Source organism: Haliotis asinina, unplaced genomic scaffold (assembly GCF_037392515.1).
Source record: "Haliotis asinina isolate JCU_RB_2024 unplaced genomic scaffold, JCU_Hal_asi_v2 scaffold_55, whole genome shotgun sequence".
Classification (NCBI taxonomy): Eukaryota; Metazoa; Mollusca; class Gastropoda; order Lepetellida; family Haliotidae; genus Haliotis; species Haliotis asinina.
The window spans coordinates 12,713-37,499 of record NW_027133924.1 but is presented as its reverse complement, the minus strand read 5'-3'; the positions used below and the strand labels follow the sequence as shown (position 1 = coordinate 37,499).

At 39.1% G+C, this 24,787-nt stretch overlaps 3 non-coding genes across 3 annotated transcripts; all 3 read left to right on the top strand.

Annotated features, from left to right (window-relative positions):
- The first annotated feature begins 1,587 nt into the window (after positions 1–1,587).
- Positions 1,588–1,771, top strand: LOC137270355 (U2 spliceosomal RNA). Its single transcript, XR_010955285.1, has one exon. It is a non-coding gene; the product is annotated as a U2 spliceosomal RNA (small nuclear RNA).
- Positions 1,772–10,941: 9,170 nt separating this feature from the next.
- LOC137270354 (U2 spliceosomal RNA) lies at positions 10,942–11,125 on the top strand. The gene has a single exon (XR_010955284.1). It is a non-coding gene; the product is annotated as a U2 spliceosomal RNA (small nuclear RNA).
- Positions 11,126–20,296: 9,171 nt separating this feature from the next.
- LOC137270353 (U2 spliceosomal RNA) lies at positions 20,297–20,480 on the top strand. Its single transcript, XR_010955283.1, has one exon. It is a non-coding gene; the product is annotated as a U2 spliceosomal RNA (small nuclear RNA).
- Positions 20,481–24,787: the final 4,307 nt, after the last annotated feature.

Here is a 24,787-nt window from a genome sequence, read left to right as displayed (position 1 = left end):
CAGAGGGAGACTTTTCGTTTTATTTGACAGTCCACTGCTAAGCCTATTCGGAGGTCTGTGTGCTATAAACCTATTTTGGATGGGGGTTTGGGTGTAGTTCACATCCAATCAAAATTATATTCTTTTTATTTAAAGCACATTCAAAATATTTTGCATAATTCTTCAACTAAGTGGACATTTTTTGCAAAATATTGGTTAGGAATGTCTTTACGTCACTATTGTCCTACTTTTGCTTCACTATTATTTCCTCATTCTGAGACGATGCCATTATTGTATCAGACGTGTTTATTGGCTTTAAGACAGTTTGAAGCTGTCAATTCAAATTATTTGATAGATATGTTTCGGTTTACATCAAAACAGTACTATGCTTGTTTATTACAAACTGTTGTGGAAAATAAAGTTGAAACGTTGTATCCACGTATTCCTTTTCAGCAGGTTTGGCTTAATCTACACAATTCCTTCGTGGATCCACTTTCGAAATCGGTCAATTATCGTCTCATCTATGATTCTCTCCCCTTAGGGTATACACTTTATACTCGGGGAATGTCTATCACTCCTAACTGTCCACTCTGTCGTATAGCAATAGAAACTTCTGACAATCTTTTCATCTATTGCTCGTGTGTTGATGTTTTGTGGGATATCGTTTTCCAGTGGTTAGATCAATTGTCTTTTGGCTTATTGGAAAGATCTAACGAAGTCATTCGGTTTAATTTGGTTCCTAAAATTCCAAATTCTTATAAAAAATCATTATGCATTTACCTTTTAACTTTGGCAAAATATACAATTTTGCTTATTCGGAATTCAAATAAATTTGAGCACAGAAAATTAAATGGAAATGATATCATGTTGCGTTTTCTATGTTTCCTTAGGACACGTGTCAAGGTTGACTTTTGTCGCTTTCCGCTATCTGTCTTTTCCTGGTACTGGCTTTCAACTTCAGTATTTGGTAAAATCAATCCCGATCATTTATTAGAATTACATATTTAACTTAATAGATAAATATATGCACATACTTTTGCTCTAACTGACTGACACTTTGTAGCCATAATGTGGCATAAAAGTTTGTGAATCTATCTATATATTATGTACGCTTCATTTGAGTTTATTGGTTTACGTACGCTTCATTTACCCTTGTTTCCTTTTCGAATGCTTCATTTATGCTCGCTTCATTCAGTTCATACTTCATTTGATCTTTATATTGTAAATATGTATTGTGCATGTAGCCAGGTTTTGGCATGTGTAGCATTTTACATAGTGATGTTGTGCATGTATATTGTTTGTATAGTGTGATGTATATAGTATGTGCATGTTGATGATTCTTTATATATATATATGGTTTGATTGGTTGTCAGTTAGAATATGGCATGTTTGTTTGTATTTCTCGTTTGTTAATATATATTATGTATGCTTCATTTACGTGTGTTTCATCTAGATCTATCTTCATTTGATGTATATAGTGTGAATGTGTATTGCATGTAGCCAGGTTTGGCAATTTCCTCTTTTAGTTCTTTAGTTGTTAGCGCTGCAGGGCAAAACTTCTTTTTTGTGATATACTTTTAGGCCGAGCTTGTAAATTTGTTATATGCATTAAATTTTATCAAAAAGAAAAAAAAAGTATCTGTTCTTATCAGCTTAATATCTGATACGTGTCCTATTGGAGACATCGATATTAAACTGATTTTTGCAACGGGATGAGGTGCCACGGAGCTTGCTCCGCCCTCATCACGGGTTGACCCGGTATTGCAGTACCTCCGGGAATGGCTCACCACTCATAATACAATTCAAAAAATAGAACGCTTAACTTAGCCCTCTCTTTTCCACATATCATTTCCCTTTTTTAATCTCACTTTGCCTACCTTTTCGCGCGTCCGTTTCACTGGAGGCACCATGCAACCACTTCCAAACTGAAGAAATGGACCCATCCACTCAACCACATTGTACTCCGACCAAACCAAGCCCCGGGAAGTTCCTCAAAGTGATTTATTTTCCACTTGCAGTTTGTCTGTCCCAGTATCCAAGGACGTTGGCCATGGTGTCGCACGCCGGTAATAACGTCGTAGATTCTCACACCCTCACAACCACATTCTGCCCGATAACACACGTCTTAAGAGCCAGCTAACCCCTAGTAAGTGTTTTCAAGTGGTAAGGAGATACCAGAAACTTCGGCGCGTTTCCCCTGGATCAGTTTACATTGAAATTTCAAAATGTCTTTAACTTTCATTATATTTTTTAAATAAAACAACATTTGTGACTAAAGTTCACGTATCCTACCATTGTTTTGATACTTGCACTGTATTTAAGTTTAGTGGATTTAGTCCACGCGGTCAGTTGCACTGTTTGTTTACGCTTGTCTGGGGGTGACTGCACAAACTCCTCCAAGTGCTGTGTCCCCGCGCCTCGTTAATTAAGCGCCAATCCACCGGCTCATGGCGCTAGCTGCAGGATGCTTTTCCTACGTCGCCCCGACGTTTTAGCGCCTGCACTCTGTGTATTCAAAGGAATAAATAAGGTTATTTTAACATTTTGTTGCCTTCACAAAAATTGTCATATTTCATGTGACCTCTGGGTCTACCCCCATTGTTCTTAAGGACCATGGCCTATCATGCTGCAGTTGTGGAACCTGCTGTGCCGACCCGTTTCCTGGATCGGAGGACGATACATCAGACGGTACGTATGAAATCTGCAATTAGAAATTTTGACAGGGAAAATGTGTTTGATATTATTCAACATGCAACCAATTCTTTCAATATGGAAACCAAAGGCGAATGGCACTTGGTTTGTGACGTTTAAGAACGAAAATAGAGTGCGATTACTGCTTTCAGTGGGCTCAGTATTTTATAGAGTGAGTGAGTGAGTGAGTTAACATTTAACGTCACATCGGCAATATTGCAGCCATATCGTGACGAGAACAAAATAAGTTATAGTAATGTTAGGATGAGAAAAGAGAAAAAGTAAAACCTGTCAGCGAAGGACAGTAAAAACACTAGAGTATCACAGAACATAAAACTAGCATTGAAAGTTAAAACATTGGATTTAAAGAAGACAATACAACATAAAACCGGGGCTATAGATCGCCAACAACTGAAGTAGATCACCATACTAAGGTCCATGGGGACTTACATTACTTCTGCTACCTGCATGAAACCTAGCTGGATTTACACCACCCCTTCAGCTATTGGCGATTATCCTGAAATTTAGCCATGACTTAAAAACAACAAATATTCTACGATTAAAAACTAGTAGTAGATTTAAATTGACTATGAGAGTATTGGACTTACGTACCCTCTCAGGAGGACAATAATTTTACAATACTTCAACCCCCGTTGAGGGTACAGCCACTAACAATCTAAGTTACTAATTTAAACTACCAATCATTAAAATACAACTATTTACAGAACATATCAATTACAATTCAATAAGAAAATCAATTTCTTTTAAAAATCCAAGAATTAAATGAGTACTAACTGTGCTTAAAAGATCCTTCATTGTTTTGACATTGAAATATATAGTTATCCCTTATGATGGAGAATTCAACAGTCAAGCAGGATATGCTTGACCGTGGTTCTCTCATCACAAGGGATACAAAACGGAGGATCATCACCTTTTAGTAAATAACTGTGGGTGTAACGCGTATGGCCAATGCGACCTCTTCAAATCTGGACTGACAGCCCAAGTGAGTGTAACCAATATAAGGTTTTATGGCATGTAATTTATTTATTCCAACTTGGGTGTCCCACTTCTTTTGCATCAGATCACGAATGTAAGTTCTAATGCTAGCTTTATAGTCACTGCATGGAATAAGTCGTGGTGTCACAGATTTGTTGAGTGCAGCCTTAGCAGCAAGATCGGCCATTGCATTCCCAGAAATACCGACATGGCTGGTAACCAACAAAAGATGTCGCACTGCCAGTTGTAAGATCATTATACAATTCAATTATGTCAATTAAAAGTGGATGTTTACAAGACAAATTTTTAATAGCCTGAAGGCAAGAAAGAGAATCAGAAAAAATTATATACTGTACATGATTAGGATGTCTTTGAATATATTGAAGAGCCGTTAATATTGCGTTAGCTTCTGCAGTGAAAATGGAGCTGTTATCAGGTAATCGAGAAGATATTGTTCTGGATCCAATGACAGTGGCACAAGCAACTGTGCAACCATCCTTGGAACCATCTGTAAATAAGGATTTGTATGTACTATAATTATTTTTTAATTGCATAAACTCTTGTTTATATTGTAATTCGTTTGTGTCTGATTTTTTAAACTTTGTTAATGTGAGGTCAACTTGTGGCCTCACTAATTGCCAAGGAGGAGAAGACGAGAAGGCGCTATACTTTTCAGCTCAATGCCGGCAGCAGAAATGAATGGTTTAATTCTGTGCCCAAAAGGTGGAACAAGAGAAGACTTTTTGATGTATAAATGCTCATAAAGAGGATCGAAAACACAGTTAAAAGCAGGGTTGGATTCGTTAGAGTATAGTTTTGTAATATATTGTAGAGCTAATTTGATACGGCGCTGTGTAAGAGATGGTTCATCGGCTTCGACATAGAGACTGTCAATAGGAGAAGTTCGGAACGACCAAAGACAAAGTCTCAGACCTTGGTGGTGGATAGAATCAAGGAGTTTTAGATTGCTTTTACAGGCTCCACCATAAATGATGGAGCCATAATCAAGCTTCGAACGGACAAGTGCACGGTATAGGTGCAGGAGAGTAGCTTGATCCCCTCCCCATTTTGAATTTGACACAACTTTCAATAGATCAAGTGCCTTCAGGCATTTAGTTTTCAAGTATTTGATATGCGGAAGAAAAGTTAAATGAGAGTCGAAAATCAAACCTAAGAACTTGGCCTCCTTAACGACTTTGATAGGAGTGCCATTTAAAAATAATTCTGGGTCCTTATGTGGTTTATACTTACGGCAGAAATGGAAGCAATTAGTTTTTGTCTTAGAAAATTTAAAACCATTCTCAAGACACCATTTATTTATTTTGTTTAAACATAATTGCAGTTGCCGTTCAATAGTATGCATATTCTTACCGCGACAGGAAATATTAAAATCATCCACGAAAAGTGATCCATCTATTGAATCGTTTAAAACCTTGGATAAACTGTTGATCTTGATACTAAATAAGGTCACAGACAAAATGCTGCCTTGCGGAACACCCTGATGCTGATTGTAATGATCAGACAGGGTAGAACCTACTCGGACTTGAAATTGCCTGCCTTGTAAAAATTGCGATATAAACAGAGGTAAACGACCCCTTAAACCGAAACCATGTAAATCCTTTAAAATGCCATGCTTCCAGGTGGTATCGTATGCTTTCTCGAGATCAAAAAAAGATCGGTACAGCATGTTGCTTATTGATAAATGCATTTTTTACAAAGGATTCTAAACGTACCAAATGATCAATGGTACTACGATTCTTCCTGAAACCACACTGAATATTTGTGATAAGGTTGTTAGTTTCAAGAAACCATGTTAATCGACTGTTTACCATACGCTCCATGGTTTTACAGACACAACTCGTTTAAGAACTTGGTCTGTAATTCGACGGATCAGTATGATCCCGGCCAGGTTTTGGAATAGGATCTACAATAGCATTACGCCAAGAAGACGGGAATTTTCCCTAAGTCCATATTGAATCAAAAATATTGAGCATTGTTTCCAAACATGATTTGGGCAAATGTTTCAGGAGCTGATAGTGAATATAGTCAGCTCCTGACGCTGTATCATGAGCTTGCTCAAGGGCAGTGTGTAGCTCATGTAATGAAAATAATTCATTATAGTCTTCGCCATTGTCTGAGGTAAAATTTATTCTCTTCTTCTCCTGCTGTTTCTGGTAGTGTTTAAATTCAGGTACGTAATTGGACGAAGAAGAATGTTTGGCGAGAGTTTCACCAAGCTTGTTGGCAATATCAGATTTATCAGTTAATACCCGGTCACCATCCTTCAGATGATGAACAGTAGATCTGGAACCTTTGCCCGTAATTCTTTGTATCATATTCCACACCTTAGACATGGGTGTACGGGAATTAATTTTGGAGACATAGTTCCTCAAAGACAGGCGTTTACTCTGTTTAAAAGTGCGTCGAGCCTTGGCATTTAAAATTTTTACTCTATCTAAATTATGTACTGTAGGGTGGCGGCGAAAATACTTTTCCGCTTTCCTCCTACTCTTTCTGGCCTGTTAACAGTCATTAGTAAACCATGGTTTGCGAACATGTGGAATTGCAGAGGACTTGGGGATAGTTTGGTCAGCAATGTTATTGATTATATCTGAAAACAGCTGTATAGGATCTTCGCTGTTTACAAAAACATCAGGTTTTAAATGATCAATACAAAGTGTTTTATATAAGGACCAGTCAGCCTTCTTGAAGTTCCGTCTGGATAAGGGTGGATCATCCCCAGGGATAATGCCTTTAAGAATAGTTGGGAAGTGATCACTCCCACACAGGTCATCATGCACCTCCCATTCGAATTCATTACACAAATTTGAGTCGGCAAATGATATATCCAGGGAAGAATATGTTCCCGTAGCTGGATGTAGGTAAGTAGCTGAATCGTCATTGAAAATACATAAGTTATTATCAGATATGAAATCCTCGATGATTTACCCTTCCTATTTGTGTTGACACTTCCCCAAAGTGGGTTGTGTCCGTTAAGATCGCCCGTGATTAAACATGGCTTCGGGAGTTGATCGTATAAATTTTGAAGATCTGATTTGTGAATATTTGAAGAGGGCGGTATGTACAAACTGCACAATGTCAGCGCCATGTGCAAAGTAATACGAACAGCTACAGTTTGCAATTGTGTATTTAGAGCGACAGGGCTATGGATGACGTTGTGATGTACTAAAATAGAAGCTCCTCCAGTTGCACGATCCCTCTGAGGAGAAAAAGAATGGTAAGCATCATACTGTCTCAATTTAAAATTATCTGTATCTTTAAGATATGTCTCTTGGATACAGAATGCCGACGGTTGATGATCTTGTACGAGTAACTGTAACTCGTTAAAGTTATTTTTAATCCCTCTGCAGTTCCATTGAATTATATTGGCCAGCTGAGTCATGGTGGCTCAATGGGCGATCTTTCGCGAGAACGTGACGGGGGTAAGCACCTCCGCTCGTCCTGTGAGTATGGGGTCACCTCCATGTCTAGAGGCCCAAAAGTATTTTGTAGAGGAACAACATGTGTTTCTGTCATATGTAATTTTTTACCTTTCTGCTTTTTCACTGGAATAGTGGGTGGTTGTGATGTGGCTAGTGGCGAAGCAGTCAATTGTGATGACTCAGACTGAATTTCTGTCTGAGACTCAGACGTTATTTGAGTGACTGGGGCAGTAGATTCTTTCGGTTCAGAAGCAGGTTTGTTAGATGAAAACACAGATTTTTCTGATTTGACCCAGGTCAAGTCAGTTTGACATGCAGCTGAGGACATTGCTACAGAACGGGTAACTGCAGCAGAATATGTTATATTTGATGGGGTTGAGGACTGAGTGGTGAAAAGTTTTTTGGCTTCAAAATAAGAGAGATTTTTTTCACATTTTATTTTCATTATCTTCGATTCCCTTTGATATATAGGGCATGACCTTGAAGAAGCAGCATGAGTCTCTTTGCAGTTAACACACTTGAGATCATTCTCGCAACCTGTGCCATCATGAGGATCGCCACAGCGATAACATACTGCAGGATTACGACATGAGTAAGTCCCATGACCAAACTGTTGACATTTATAACACCGGAGTGGATTGGGGACAATACACATCCACCCCGATGTTAAGATATCCTGCCTTAATTGACTGTGGTAAAGAAGGTCTGGCAAATGTTAGAAGATATATATTTGTTTTAGTTACAATTCCATCCTTTTTAATGGTGAAACGTTTCACTGCTGTAACCCCCTGATCTTCAAGCTCAGCTGCAATATCCTCTTCACTCATATCATACAGAGAGCGTGCCCTGTCACGTATGATACCACGGCACGAATTAAGAGTTTTGTGCACGGACACGGCAACTTCTATATTGGCAAATGTTTTAACAGACATAAGATTTAGAGATTGCTGTCTCCGTGCGCACTCAACTAACAGTGAACCATTACGGAGACGGGTGACATTTTTCACCTCCCCACAGATCCCATAGATAGCTTTTGACACGGCAAATGGGTTGAGTTTGTTAGGCAGAAAATCAGTTGCTTCGATTAGCCCAGGAATCAGTGGTTGAATTTGTGTCGGATGGACGATCTAGTTCGTCCAGACGTCGTTTTTTGTCATGTCGAGTTGAACCAGCTTGTTGGAAAGTCATGGCGAAAGGAAAATCATTCACCATCCCTGCTCCCCACCCACCATGGAGTGTCAACAAGGACGGTGTCTATTAGCAACGGGTATCCAAGATGCTGACACCAGGGATACAGGGATAGTATACTCCAGCGAATATGACACGAATAGCTGTATTTGTCGACCAATTCAATGCCAGACTGGTTCGGCCCTAGACAAGAAATTAGAGACATACATCATTCGGAGGTCAACATCACTAGATTGGCCCATGAGCCACCGCCTTCTGGCATAGGACTCTAGGCAAATTATTATAGTATAGAGTATGATAATAACAAACGCTCATTGTCACAAATGTACAAACATGCACAATAATTGCTGAGGAAGTTTGTCCATGCACAGGGCATGGCGTGACCAGCCGATTGATAGAACCGGGCCAGTTCTACCACCCGTCTAGGTGAAGTCAGGGCCAAAGTGGTGTGTTGAGTAACAGGAACGTCGTTCGAGGCCCCCATTACCCTCAACCACCAGGATCCCCTCCTCCACCGACACAGGGACGCAACCCACGGCCAACGGATTGGTGGACCAAATATGCCCCCGGATCCACACGGGGGGTTGGCGAGCACTTAGCGTTACCCAGCACCCACCACGAGGAGGTGGCTCGCCATGGGTGCTTATTTTATAGAGACATTAAAATAGACTTTTCTCCCTACGACAAGGAAGTACTGGATTTGAGAGTACACTGGATTCATGGTGTAGTATCCAATGAATTCCTGGATTCCTACTTTAGGAGATTTGGGAAGGTGCTGAGCATAACTCCTGAAACTATGTTAATTGGGGGATCCCCTGTTCAGACTGGTGTGAGAACTGTCCAGTTGCAAGTTGACAGTGGAAAAGCTGAAGATATTCCATATATTGTTAGACTGGGTGACAGAATGTCCATGCTAGTCACTGCCCCGGGTCGGTTGCCAGTGTGTCTAAGGTGTTATCACCTGGGCAAATCTACTGTGTGCAATGTCATGGCTTTGTCTAAATTTTGGTATCGAGGGGCTGTAACAATATTTTCAAAACATTATGTCGACCTTTTTCAGAGGGAGACTTTTCGTTTTATTTGACAGTCCACTGCTAAGCCTATTCGGAGGTCTGTGTGCTATAAACCTATTTTGGATGGGGGTTTGGGTGTAGTTCACATCCAATCAAAATTATATTCTTTTTATTTAAAGCACATTCAAAATCTTTTGCATAATTCTTCAACTAAGTGGACATTTTTTGCAAAATATTGGTTAGGAATGTCTTTACGTCACTATTGTCCTACTTTTGCTTCACTATTATTTCCTCATTCTGAGACGATGCCATTATTGTATCAGACGTGTTTATTGGCTTTAAGACAGTTTGAAGCTGTCAATTCAAATTATTTGATAGATATGTTTCGGTTTACATCAAAACAGTACTATGCTTGTTTATTACAAACTGTTGTGGAAAATAAAGTTGAAACGTTGTATCCACGTATTCCTTTTCAGCAGGTTTGGCTTAATCTACACAATTCCTTCGTGGATCCACTTTCGAAATCGGTCAATTATCGTCTCATCTATGATTCTCTCCCCTTAGGGTATACACTTTATACTCGGGGAATGTCTATCACTCCTAACTGTCCACTCTGTCGTATAGCAATAGAAACTTCTGACAATCTTTTCATCTATTGCTCGTGTGTTGATGTTTTGTGGGATATCGTTTTCCAGTGGTTAGATCAATTGTCTTTTGGCTTATTGGAAAGATCTAACGAAGTCATTCGGTTTAATTTGGTTCCTAAAATTCCAAATTCTTATAAAAAATCATTATGCATTTACCTTTTAACTTTGGCAAAATATACAATTTTGCTTATTCGGAATTCAAATAAATTTGAGCACAGAAAATTAAATGGAAATGATATCATGTTGCGTTTTCTATGTTTCCTTAGGACACGTGTCAAGGTTGACTTTTGTCGCTTTCCGCTATCTGTCTTTTCCTGGTACTGGCTTTCAACTTCAGTATTTGGTAAAATCAATCCCGATCATTTATTAGAATTACATATTTAACTTAATAGATAAATATATGCACATACTTTTGCTCTAACTGACTGACACTTTGTAGCCATAATGTGGCATAAAAGTTTGTGAATCTATCTATATATTATGTACGCTTCATTTGAGTTTATTGGTTTACGTACGCTTCATTTACCCTTGTTTCCTTTTCGAATGCTTCATTTATGCTCGCTTCATTCAGTTCATACTTCATTTGATCTTTATATTGTAAATATGTATTGTGCATGTAGCCAGGTTTTGGCATGTGTAGCATTTTACATAGTGATGTTGTGCATGTATATTGTTTGTATAGTGTGATGTATATAGTATGTGCATGTTGATGATTCTTTATATATATATATGGTTTGATTGGTTGTCAGTTAGAATATGGCATGTTTGTTTGTATTTCTCGTTTGTTAATATATATTATGTATGCTTCATTTACGTGTGTTTCATCTAGATCTATCTTCATTTGATGTATATAGTGTGAATGTGTATTGCATGTAGCCAGGTTTGGCAATTTCCTCTTTTAGTTCTTTAGTTGTTAGCGCTGCAGGGCAAAACTTCTTTTTTGTGATATACTTTTAGGCCGAGCTTGTAAATTTGTTATATGCATTAAATTTTATCAAAAAGAAAAAAAAAGTATCTGTTCTTATCAGCTTAATATCTGATACGTGTCCTATTGGAGACATCGATATTAAACTGATTTTTGCAACGGGATGAGGTGCCACGGAGCTTGCTCCGCCCTCATCACGGGTTGACCCGGTATTGCAGTACCTCCGGGAATGGCTCACCACTCATAATACAATTCAAAAAATAGAACGCTTAACTTAGCCCTCTCTTTTCCACATATCATTTCCCTTTTTTAATCTCACTTTGCCTACCTTTTCGCGCGTCCGTTTCACTGGAGGCACCATGCAACCACTTCCAAACTGAAGAAATGGACCCATCCACTCAACCACATTGTACTCCGACCAAACCAAGCCCCGGGAAGTTCCTCAAAGTGATTTATTTTCCACTTGCAGTTTGTCTGTCCCAGTATCCAAGGACGTTGGCCATGGTGTCGCACGCCGGTAATAACGTCGTAGATTCTCACACCCTCACAACCACATTCTGCCCGATAACACACGTCTTAAGAGCCAGCTAACCCCTAGTAAGTGTTTTCAAGTGGTAAGGAGATACCAGAAACTTCGGCGCGTTTCCCCTGGATCAGTTTACATTGAAATTTCAAAATGTCTTTAACTTTCATTATATTTTTTAAATAAAACAACATTTGTGACTAAAGTTCACGTATCCTACCATTGTTTTGATACTTGCACTGTATTTAAGTTTAGTGGATTTAGTCCACGCGGTCAGTTGCACTGTTTGTTTACGCTTGTCTGGGGGTGACTGCACAAACTCCTCCAAGTGCTGTGTCCCCGCGCCTCGTTAATTAAGCGCCAATCCACCGGCTCATGGCGCTAGCTGCAGGATGCTTTTCCTACGTCGCCCCGACGTTTTAGCGCCTGCACTCTGTGTATTCAAAGGAATAAATAAGGTTATTTTAACATTTTGTTGCCTTCACAAAAATTGTCATATTTCATGTGACCTCTGGGTCTACCCCCATTGTTCTTAAGGACCATGGCCTATCATGCTGCAGTTGTGGAACCTGCTGTGCCGACCCGTTTCCTGGATCGGAGGACGATACATCAGACGGTACGTATGAAATCTGCAATTAGAAATTTTGACAGGGAAAATGTGTTTGATATTATTCAACATGCAACCAATTCTTTCAATATGGAAACCAAAGGCGAATGGCACTTGGTTTGTGACGTTTAAGAACGAAAATAGAGTGCGATTACTGCTTTCAGTGGGCTCAGTATTTTATAGAGTGAGTGAGTGAGTGAGTTAACATTTAACGTCACATCGGCAATATTGCAGCCATATCGTGACGAGAACAAAATAAGTTATAGTAATGTTAGGATGAGAAAAGAGAAAAAGTAAAACCTGTCAGCGAAGGACAGTAAAAACACTAGAGTATCACAGAACATAAAACTAGCATTGAAAGTTAAAACATTGGATTTAAAGAAGACAATACAACATAAAACCGGGGCTATAGATCGCCAACAACTGAAGTAGATCACCATACTAAGGTCCATGGGGACTTACATTACTTCTGCTACCTGCATGAAACCTAGCTGGATTTACACCACCCCTTCAGCTATTGGCGATTATCCTGAAATTTAGCCATGACTTAAAAACAACAAATATTCTACGATTAAAAACTAGTAGTAGATTTAAATTGACTATGAGAGTATTGGACTTACGTACCCTCTCAGGAGGACAATAATTTTACAACACTTCAACCCCCGTTGAGGGTACAGCCACTAACAATCTAAGTTACTAATTTAAACTACCAATCATTAAAATACAACTATTTACAGAACATATCAATTACAATTCAATAAGAAAATCAATTTCTTTTAAAAATCCAAGAATTAAATGAGTACTAACTGTGCTTAAAAGATCCTTCATTGTTTTGACATTGAAATATATAGTTATCCCTTATGATGGAGAATTCAACAGTCAAGCAGGATATGCTTGACCGTGGTTCTCTCATCACAAGGGATACAAAACGGAGGATCATCACCTTTTAGTAAATAACTGTGGGTGTAACGCGTATGGCCAATGCGACCTCTTCAAATCTGGACTGACAGCCCAAGTGAGTGTAACCAATATAAGGTTTTATGGCATGTAATTTATTTATTCCAACTTGGGTGTCCCACTTCTTTTGCATCAGATCACGAATGTAAGTTCTAATGCTAGCTTTATAGTCACTGCATGGAATAAGTCGTGGTGTCACAGATTTGTTGAGTGCAGCCTTAGCAGCAAGATCGGCCATTGCATTCCCAGAAATACCGACATGGCTGGGTAACCAACAAAAGATGTCGCACTGCCAGTTGTAAGATCATTATACAATTCAATTATGTCAATTAAAAGTGGATGTTTACAAGACAAATTTTTAATAGCCTGAAGGCAAGAAAGAGAATCAGAAAAAATTATATACTGTACATGATTAGGATGTCTTTGAATATATTGAAGAGCCGTTAATATTGCGTTAGCTTCTGCAGTGAAAATGGAGCTGTTATCAGGTAATCGAGAAGATATTGTTCTGGATCCAATGACAGTGGCACAAGCAACTGTGCAACCATCCTTGGAACCATCTGTAAATAAGGATTTGTATGTACTATAATTATTTTTTAATTGCATAAACTCTTGTTTATATTGTAATTCGTTTGTGTCTGATTTTTTAAACTTTGTTAATGTGAGGTCAACTTGTGGCCTCACTAATTGCCAAGGAGGAGAAGACGAGAAGGCGCTATACTTTTCAGCTCAATGCCGGCAGCAGAAATGAATGGTTTAATTCTGTGCCCAAAAGGTGGAACAAGAGAAGACTTTTTGATGTATAAATGCTCATAAAGAGGATCGAAAACACAGTTAAAAGCAGGGTTGGATTCGTTAGAGTATAGTTTTGTAATATATTGTAGAGCTAATTTGATACGGCGCTGTGTAAGAGATGGTTCATCGGCTTCGACATAGAGACTGTCAATAGGAGAAGTTCGGAACGACCAAAGACAAAGTCTCAGACCTTGGTGGTGGATAGAATCAAGGAGTTTTAGATTGCTTTTACAGGCTCCACCATAAATGATGGAGCCATAATCAAGCTTCGAACGGACAAGTGCACGGTATAGGTGCAGGAGAGTAGCTTGATCCCCTCCCCATTTTGAATTTGACACAACTTTCAATAGATCAAGTGCCTTCAGGCATTTAGTTTTCAAGTATTTGATATGCGGAAGAAAAGTTAAATGAGAGTCGAAAATCAAACCTAAGAACTTGGCCTCCTTAACGACTTTGATAGGAGTGCCATTTAAAAATAATTCTGGGTCCTTATGTGGTTTATACTTACGGCAGAAATGGAAGCAATTAGTTTTTGTCTTAGAAAATTTAAAACCATTCTCAAGACACCATTTATTTATTTTGTTTAAACATAATTGCAGTTGCCGTTCAATAGTATGCATATTCTTACCGCGACAGGAAATATTAAAATCATCCACGAAAAGTGATCCATCTATTGAATCGTTTAAAACCTTGGATAAACTGTTGATCTTGATACTAAATAAGGTCACAGACAAAATGCTGCCTTGCGGAACACCCTGATGCTGATTGTAATGATCAGACAGGGTAGAACCTACTCGGACTTGAAATTGCCTGCCTTGTAAAAACTGCGATATAAACAGAGGTAAACGACCCCTTAAACCGAAACCATGTAAATCCTTTAAAATGCCATGCTTCCAGGTGGTATCGTATGCTTTCTCGAGATCAAAAAAAGATCGGTACAGCATGTTGCTTATTGATAAATGCATTTTTTACAAAGGATTCTAAACGTACCAAATGATCAATGGTACTACGATTCTTCCTGAAACCACACTGAATATTTGTGATAAGGTTGTTAGTTTCAAGAAACCATGTTAATCGACTGTTTACCATACGCTCCATGGTTTTACAGACACAACTCGTTTAAGAACTTGGTCTGTAATTCGACGGATCAGTATGATCCCGGCCAGGTTTTGGAATAGGATCTACAATAGCATTACGCCAAGAAGACGGGAATTTTCCCTAAGTCCATATTGAATCAAAAATATTGAGCATTGTTTCCAAACATGATTTGGGCAAATGTTTCAGGAGCTGATAGTGAATATAGTCAGCTCCTGACGCTGTATCATGAGCTTGCTCAAGGGCAGTGTGTAGCTCATGTAATGAAAATAATTCATTATAGTCTTCGCCATTGTCTGAGGTAAAATTTATTCTCTTCTTCTCCTGCTGTTTCTGGTAGTGTTTAAATTCAGGTACGTAATTGGACGAAGAAGAATGTTTGGCGAGAGTTTCACCAAGCTTGTTGGCAATATCAGATTTATCAGTTAATACCCGGTCACCATCCTTCAGATGATGAACAGTAGATCTGGAACCTTTGCCCGTAATTCTTTGTATCATATTCCACACCTTAGACATGGGTGTACGGGAATTAATTTTGGAGACATAGTTCCTCAAAGACAGGCGTTTACTCTGTTTAAAAGTGCGTCGAGCCTTGGCATTTAAAATTTTTACTCTATCTAAATTATGTACTGTAGGGTGGCGGCGAAAATACTTTTCCGCTTTCCTCCTACTCTTTCTGGCCTGTTAACAGTCATTAGTAAACCATGGTTTGCGAACATGTGGAATTGCAGAGGACTTGGGGATAGTTTGGTCAGCAATGTTATTGATTATATCTGAAAACAGCTGTATAGGATCTTCGCTGTTTACAAAAACATCAGGTTTTAAATGATCAATACAAAGTGTTTTATATAAGGACCAGTCAGCCTTCTTGAAGTTCCGTCTGGATAAGGGTGGATCATCCCCAGGGATAATGCCTTTAAGAATAGTTGGGAAGTGATCACTCCCACACAGGTCATCATGCACCTCCCATTCGAATTCATTACACAAATTTGAGTCGGCAAATGATATATCCAGGGAAGAATATGTTCCCGTAGCTGGATGTAGGTAAGTAGCTGAATCGTCATTGAAAATACATAAGTTATTATCAGATATGAAATCCTCGATGATTTACCCTTCCTATTTGTGTTGACACTTCCCCAAAGTGGGTTGTGTCCGTTAAGATCGCCCGTGATTAAACATGGCTTCGGGAGTTGATCGTATAAATTTTGAAGATCTGATTTGTGAATATTTGAAGAGGGCGGTATGTACAAACTGCACAATGTCAGCGCCATGTGCAAAGTAATACGAACAGCTACAGTTTGCAATTGTGTATTTAGAGCGACAGGGCTATGGATGACGTTGTGATGTACTAAAATAGAAGCTCCTCCAGTTGCACGATCCCTCTGAGGAGAAAAAGAATGGTAAGCATCATACTGTCTCAATTTAAAATTATCTGTATCTTTAAGATATGTCTCTTGGATACAGAATGCCGACGGTTGATGATCTTGTACGAGTAACTGTAACTCGTTAAAGTTATTTTTAATCCCTCTGCAGTTCCATTGAATTATATTGGCCAGCTGAGTCATGGTGGCTCAATGGGCGATCTTTCGCGAGAACGTGACGGGGGTAAGCACCTCCGCTCGTCCTGTGAGTATGGGGTCACCTCCATGTCTAGAGGCCCAAAAGTATTTTGTAGAGGAACAACATGTGTTTCTGTCATATGTAATTTTTTACCTTTCTGCTTTTTCACTGGAATAGTGGGTGGTTGTGATGTGGCTAGTGGCGAAGCAGTCAATTGTGATGACTCAGACTGAATTTCTGTCTGAGACTCAGACGTTATTTGAGTGACTGGGGCAGTAGATTCTTTCGGTTCAGAAGCAGGTTTGTTAGATGAAAACACAGATTTTTCTGATTTGACCCAGGTCAAGTCAGTTTGACATGCAGCTGAGGACATTGCTACAGAACGGGTAACTGCAGCAGAATATGTTATATTTGATGGGGTTGAGGACTGAGTGGTGAAAAGTTTTTTGGCTTCAAAATAAGAGAGATTTTTTTCACATTTTATTTTCATTATCTTCGATTCCCTTTGATATATAGGGCATGACCTTGAAGAAGCAGCATGAGTCTCTTTGCAGTTAACACACTTGAGATCATTCTCGCAACCTGTGCCATCATGAGGATCGCCACAGCGATAACATACTGCAGGATTACGACATGAGTAAGTCCCATGACCAAACTGTTGACATTTATAACACCGGAGTGGATTGGGGACAATACACATCCACCCCGATGTTAAGATATCCTGCCTTAATTGACTGTGGTAAAGAAGGTCTGGCAAATGTTAGAAGATATATATTTGTTTTAGTTACAATTCCATCCTTTTTAATGGTGAAACGTTTCACTGCTGTAACCCCCTGATCTTCAAGCTCAGCTGCAATATCCTCTTCACTCATATCATACAGAGAGCGTGCCCTGTCACGTATGATACCACGGCACGAATTAAGAGTTTTGTGCACGGACACGGCAACTTCTATATTGGCAAATGTTTTAACAGACATAAGATTTAGAGACTGCTGTCTCCGTGCGCACTCAACTAACAGTGAACCATTACGGAGACGGGTGACATTTTTCACCTCCCCACAGATCCCATAGATAGCTTTTGACACGGCAAATGGGTTGAGTTTGTTAGGCAGAAAATCAGTTGCTTCGATTAGCCCAGGAATCAGTGGTTGAATTTGTGTCGGATGGACGATCTAGTTCGTCCAGACGTCGTTTTTTGTCATGTCGAGTTGAACCAGCTTGTTGGAAAGTCATGGCGAAAGGAAAATCATTCACCATCCCTGCTCCCCACCCACCATGGAGTGTCAACAAGGACGGTGTCTATTAGCAACGGGTATCCAAGATGCTGACACCAGGGATACAGGGATAGTATACTCCAGCGAATATGACACGAATAGCTGTATTTGTCGACCAATTCAATGCCAGACTGGTTCGGCCCTAGACAGGAAATTAGAGACATACATCATTCGGAGGTCAACATCACTAGATTGGCCCATGAGCCACCGCCTTCTGGCATAGGACTCTAGGCAAATTATTATAGTATAGAGTATGATAATAACAAACGCTCATTGTCACAAATGTACAAACATGCACAATAATTGCTGAGGAAGTTTGTCCATGCACAGGGCATGGCGTGACCAGCCGATTGATAGAACCGGGCCAGTTCTACCACCCGTCTAGGTGAAGTCAGGGCCAAAGTGGTGTGTTGAGTAACAGGAACGTCGTTCGAGGCCCCCATTACCCTCAACCACCAGGATCCCCTCCTCCACCGACACAGGGACGCAACCCACGGCCAACGGATTGGTGGACCAAATATGCCCCCGGATCCACACGGGGGGTTGGCGAGCACTTAGCGTTACCCAGCACCCACCACGAGGAGGTGGCTCGCCATGGGTGCTTATTTTATAGAGACATTAAAATAGACTTTTCTCCCTACGACAAGGAAGTACTGGATTTGAGAGTACACTGGATTCATGGTGTAGTATCCAATGAATTCCTGGATTCCTACTTTAGGAGATTTGGGAAGGTGCTGAGCATAACTCCTGAAACTATGTTAATTGGGGGATCCCCTGTTCAGACTGGTGTGAGAACTGTCCAGTTGCAAGTTGACAGTGGAAAAGCTGAAGATATTCCATATATTGTTAGACTGGGTGACAGAATGTCCATGCTAGTCACTGCCCCGGGTCGGTTGCCAGTGTGTCTAAGGTGTTATCACCTGGGCAAATCTACTGTGTGCAATGTCATGGCTTTGTCTAAATTTTGGTATCGAGGGGCTGTAACAATATTTTCAAAACATTATGTCGACCTTTTTCAGAGGGAGACTTTTCGTTTTATTTGACAGTCCACTGCTAAGCCTATTCGGAGGTCTGTGTGCTATAAACCTATTTTGGATGGGGGTTTGGGTGTAGTTCACATCCAATCAAAATTATATTCTTTTTATTTAAAGCACATTCAAAATCTTTTGCATAATTCTTCAACTAAGTGGACATTTTTTGCAAAATATTGGTTAGGAATGTCTTTACGTCACTATTGTCCTACTTTTGCTTCACTATTATTTCCTCATTCTGAGACGATGCCATTATTGTATCAGACGTGTTTATTGGCTTTAAGACAGTTTGAAGCTGTCAATTCAAATTATTTGATAGATATGTTTCGGTTTACATCAAAACAGTACTATGCTTGTTTATTACAAACTGTTGTGGAAAATAAAGTTGAAACGTTGTATCCACGTATTCCTTTTCAGCAGGTTTGGCTTAATCTACACAATTCCTTCGTGGATCTACTTTCGAAATCGGTCAATTATCGTCTCATCTATGATTCTCTCCCCTTGGGGTATACACTTTATACTCGGGGAATGTCTATCACTCCTAACTGTCCACTCTGTCGTATAGCAATAGAAACTTCTGACAATCTTTTCATCTATTGCTCGTGTGTTGATGTTTTGTGGGATATCGTTTTCCAGTGGTTAGATCAATTGTCTTTTGGCTTATTGGAAAGATCTAACGAAGTCATTCGGTTTAATTTGGTTCCTAAAATTCCAAATTCTTATAAAAAATCATTATGCATTTACCTTTTAACTTTGGCAAAATATACAATTTTGCTTATTCGGAATTCAAATAAATTTGAGCACAGAAAATTAAATGGAAATGATATCATGTTGCGTTTTCTATGTTTCCTTAGGACACGTGTCAAGGTTGACTTTTGTCGCTTTCCGCTATCTGTCTTTTCCTGGTACTGGCTTTCAACTTCAGTATTTGGTAAAATCAATCCCGATCATTTATTAGAATTACATATTTAACTTAATAGATAAATATATGCACATACTTTTGCTCTAACTGACTGACACTTTGTAGCCATAATGTGGCATAAAAGTTTGTGAATCTATCTATATATTATGTACGCTTCATTTGAGTTTATTGGTTTACGTACGCTTCATTTACCCTTGTTTCCTTTTCGAATGCTTCATTTATGCTCGCTTCATTCAGTTCATACTTCATTTGATCTTTATATTGTAAATATGTATTGTGCATGTAGCCAGGTTTTGGCATGTGTAGCATTTTACATAGTGATGTTGTGCATGTATATTGTTTGTATAGTGTGATGTATATAGTATGTGCATGTTGATGATTCTTTATATATATATATGGTTTGATTGGTTGTCAGTTAGAATATGGCATGTTTGTTTGTATTTCTCGTTTGTTAATATATATTATGTATGCTTCATTTACGTGTGTTTCATCTAGATCTATCTTCATTTGATGTATATAGTGTGAATGTGTATTGCATGTAGCCAGGTTTGGCAATTTCCTCTTTTAGTTCTTTAGTTGTTAGCGCTGCAGGGCAAAACTTCTTTTTTGTGATATACTTTTAGGCCGAGCTTGTAAATTTGTTATATGCATTAAATTTTATCAAAAAGAAAAAAAAAGTATCTGTTCTTATCAGCTTAATATCTGATACGTGTCCTATTGGAGACATCGATATTAAACTGATTTTTGCAACGGGATGAGGTGCCACGGAGCTTGCTCCGCCCTCATCACGGGTTGACCCGGTATTGCAGTACCTCCGGGAATGGCTCACCACTCATAATACAATTCAAAAAATAGAACGCTTAACTTAGCCCTCTCTTTTCCACATATCATTTCCCTTTTTTAATCTCACTTTGCCTACCTTTTCGCGCGTCCGTTTCACTGGAGGCACCATGCAACCACTTCCAAACTGAAGAAATGGACCCATCCACTCAACCACATTGTACTCCGACCAAACCAAGCCCCGGGAAGTTCCTCAAAGTGATTTATTTTCCACTTGCAGTTTGTCTGTCCCAGTATCCAAGGACGTTGGCCATGGTGTCGCACGCCGGTAATAACGTCGTAGATTCTCACACCCTCACAACCACATTCTGCCCGATAACACACGTCTTAAGAGCCAGCTAACCCCTAGTAAGTGTTTTCAAGTGGTAAGGAGATACCAGAAACTTCGGCGCGTTTCCCCTGGATCAGTTTACATTGAAATTTCAAAATGTCTTTAACTTTCATTATATTTTTTAAATAAAACAACATTTGTGACTAAAGTTCACGTATCCTACCATTGTTTTGATACTTGCACTGTATTTAAGTTTAGTGGATTTAGTCCACGCGGTCAGTTGCACTGTTTGTTTACGCTTGTCTGGGGGTGACTGCACAAACTCCTCCAAGTGCTGTGTCCCCGCGCCTCGTTAATTAAGCGCCAATCCACCGGCTCATGGCGCTAGCTGCAGGATGCTTTTCCTACGTCGCCCCGACGTTTTAGCGCCTGCACTCTGTGTATTCAAAGGAATAAATAAGGTTATTTTAACATTTTGTTGCCTTCACAAAAATTGTCATATTTCATGTGACCTCTGGGTCTACCCCCATTGTTCTTAAGGACCATGGCCTATCATGCTGCAGTTGTGGAACCTGCTGTGCCGACCCGTTTCCTGGATCGGAGGACGATACATCAGACGGTACGTATGAAATCTGCAATTAGAAATTTTGACAGGGAAAATGTGTTTGATATTATTCAACATGCAACCAATTCTTTCAATATGGAAACCAAAGGCGAATGGCACTTGGTTTGTGACGTTTAAGAACGAAAATAGAGTGCGATTACTGCTTTCAGTGGGCTCAGTATTTTATAGAGTGAGTGAGTGAGTGAGTTAACATTTAACGTCACATCGGCAATATTGCAGCCATATCGTGACGAGAACAAAATAAGTTATAGTAATGTTAGGATGAGAAAAGAGAAAAAGTAAAACCTGTCAGCGAAGGACAGTAAAAACACTAGAGTATCACAGAACATAAAACTAGCATTGAAAGTTAAAACATTGGATTTAAAGAAGACAATACAACATAAAACCGGGGCTATAGATCGCCAACAACTGAAGTAGATCACCATACTAAGGTCCATGGGGACTTACATTACTTCTGCTACCTGCATGAAACCTAGCTGGATTTACACCACCCCTTCAGCTATTGGCGATTATCCTGAAATTTAGCCATGACTTAAAAACAACAAATATTCTACGATTAAAAACTAGTAGTAGATTTAAATTGACTATGAGAGTATTGGACTTACGTACCCTCTCAGGAGGACAATAATTTTACAATACTTCAACCCCCGTTGAGGGTACAGCCACTAACAATCTAAGTTACTAATTTAAACTACCAATCATTAAAATACAACTATTTACAGAACATATCAATTACAATTCAATAAGAAAATCAATTTCTTTTAAAAATCCAAGAATTAAATGAGTACTAACTGTGCTTAAAAGATCCTTCATTGTTTTGACATTGAAATATATAGTTATCCCTTATGATGGAGAATTCAACAGTCAAGCAGGATATGCTTGACCGTGGTTCTCTCATCACAAGGGATACAAAACGGAGGATCATCACCTTTTAGTAAATAACTGTGGGTGTAACGCGTATGGCCAATGCGACCTCTTCAAATCTGGACTGACAGCCCAAGTGAGTGTAACCAATATAAGGTTTTATGGCATGTAATTTATTTATTCCAACTTGGGTGTCCCACTTCTTTTGCATCAGATCACGAATGTAAGTTCTAATGCTAGCTTTATAGTCACTGCATGGAATAAGTCGTGGTGTCACAGATTTGTTGAGTGCAGCCTTAGCAGCAAGATCGGCCATTGCATTCCCAGAAATACCGACATGGCTGGGTAACCAACAAAAGATGTCGCACTGCCAGTTGTAAGATCATTATACAATTCAATTATGTCAATTAAAAGTGGATGTTTACAAGACAAATTTTTAATAGCCTGAAGGCAAGAAAGAGAATCAGAAAAAATTATATACTGTACATGATTAGGATGTCTTTGAATATATTGAAGAGCCGTTAATATTGCGTTAGCTTCTGCAGTGAAAATGGAGCTGTTATCAGGTAATCGAGAAGATATTGTTCTGGATCCAATGACAGTGGCACAAGCAACTGTGCAACCATCCTTGGAACCATCTGTAAATAAGGATTTGTATGTACTATAATTATTTTTTAATTGCATAAACTCTTGTTTATATTGTAATTCGTTTGTGTCTGATTTTTTAAACTTTGTTAATGTGAGGTCAACTTGTGGCCTCACTAATTGCCAAGGAGGAGAAGACGAGAAGGCGCTATACTTTTCAGCTCAATGCCGGCAGCAGAAATGAATGGTTTAATTCTGTGCCCAAAAGGTGGAACAAGAGAAGACTTTTTGATGTATAAATGCTCATAAAGAGGATCGAAAACACAGTTAAAAGCAGGGTTGGATTCGTTAGAGTATAGTTTTGTAATATATTGTAGAGCTAATTTGATACGGCGCTGTGTAAGAGATGGTTCATCGGCTTCGACATAGAGACTGTCAATAGGAGAAGTTCGGAACGACCAAAGACAAAGTCTCAGACCTTGGTGGTGGATAGAATCAAGGAGTTTTAGATTGCTTTTACAGGCTCCACCATAAATGATGGAGCCATAATCAAGCTTCGAACGGACAAGTGCACGGTATAGGTGCAGGAGAGTAGCTTGATCCCCTCCCCATTTTGAATTTGACACAACTTTCAATAGATCAAGTGCCTTCAGGCATTTAGTTTTCAAGTATTTGATATGCGGAAGAAAAGTTAAATGAGAGTCGAAAATCAAACCTAAGAACTTGGCCTCCTTAACGACTTTGATAGGAGTGCCATTTAAAAATAATTCTGGGTCCTTATGTGGTTTATACTTACGGCAGAAATGGAAGCAATTAGTTTTTGTCTTAGAAAATTTAAAACCATTCTCAAGACACCATTTATTTATTTTGTTTAAACATAATTGCAGTTGCCGTTCAATAGTATGCATATTCTTACCGCGACAGGAAATATTAAAATCATCCACGAAAAGTGATCCATCTATTGAATCGTTTAAAACCTTGGATAAACTGTTGATCTTGATACTAAATAAGGTCACAGACAAAATGCTGCCTTGCGGAACACCCTGATGCTGATTGTAATGATCAGACAGGGTAGAACCTACTCGGACTTGAAATTGCCTGCCTTGTAAAAATTGCGATATAAACAGAGGTAAACGACCCCTTAAACCGAAACCATGTAAATCCTTTAAAATGCCATGCTTCCAGGTGGTATCGTATGCTTTCTCGAGATCAAAAAAAGATCGGTACAGCATGTTGCTTATTGATAAATGCATTTTTTACAAAGGATTCTAAACGTACCAAATGATCAATGGTACTACGATTCTTCCTGAAACCACACTGAATATTTGTGATAAGGTTGTTAGTTTCAAGAAACCATGTTAATCGACTGTTTACCATACGCTCCATGGTTTTACAGACACAACTCGTTTAAGAACTTGGTCTGTAATTCGACGGATCAGTATGATCCCGGCCAGGTTTTGGAATAGGATCTACAATAGCATTACGCCAAGAAGACGGGAATTTTCCCTAAGTCCATATTGAATCAAAAATATTGAGCATTGTTTCCAAACATGATTTGGGCAAATGTTTCAGGAGCTGATAGTGAATATAGTCAGCTCCTGACGCTGTATCATGAGCTTGCTCAAGGGCAGTGTGTAGCTCATGTAATGAAAATAATTCATTATAGTCTTCGCCATTGTCTGAGGTAAAATTTATTCTCTTCTTCTCCTGCTGTTTCTGGTAGTGTTTAAATTCAGGTACGTAATTGGACGAAGAAGAATGTTTGGCGAGAGTTTCACCAAGCTTGTTGGCAATATCAGATTTATCAGTTAATACCCGGTCACCATCCTTCAGATGATGAACAGTAGATCTGGAACCTTTGCCCGTAATTCTTTGTATCATATTCCACACCTTAGACATGGGTGTACGGGAATTAATTTTGGAGACATAGTTCCTCAAAGACAGGCGTTTACTCTG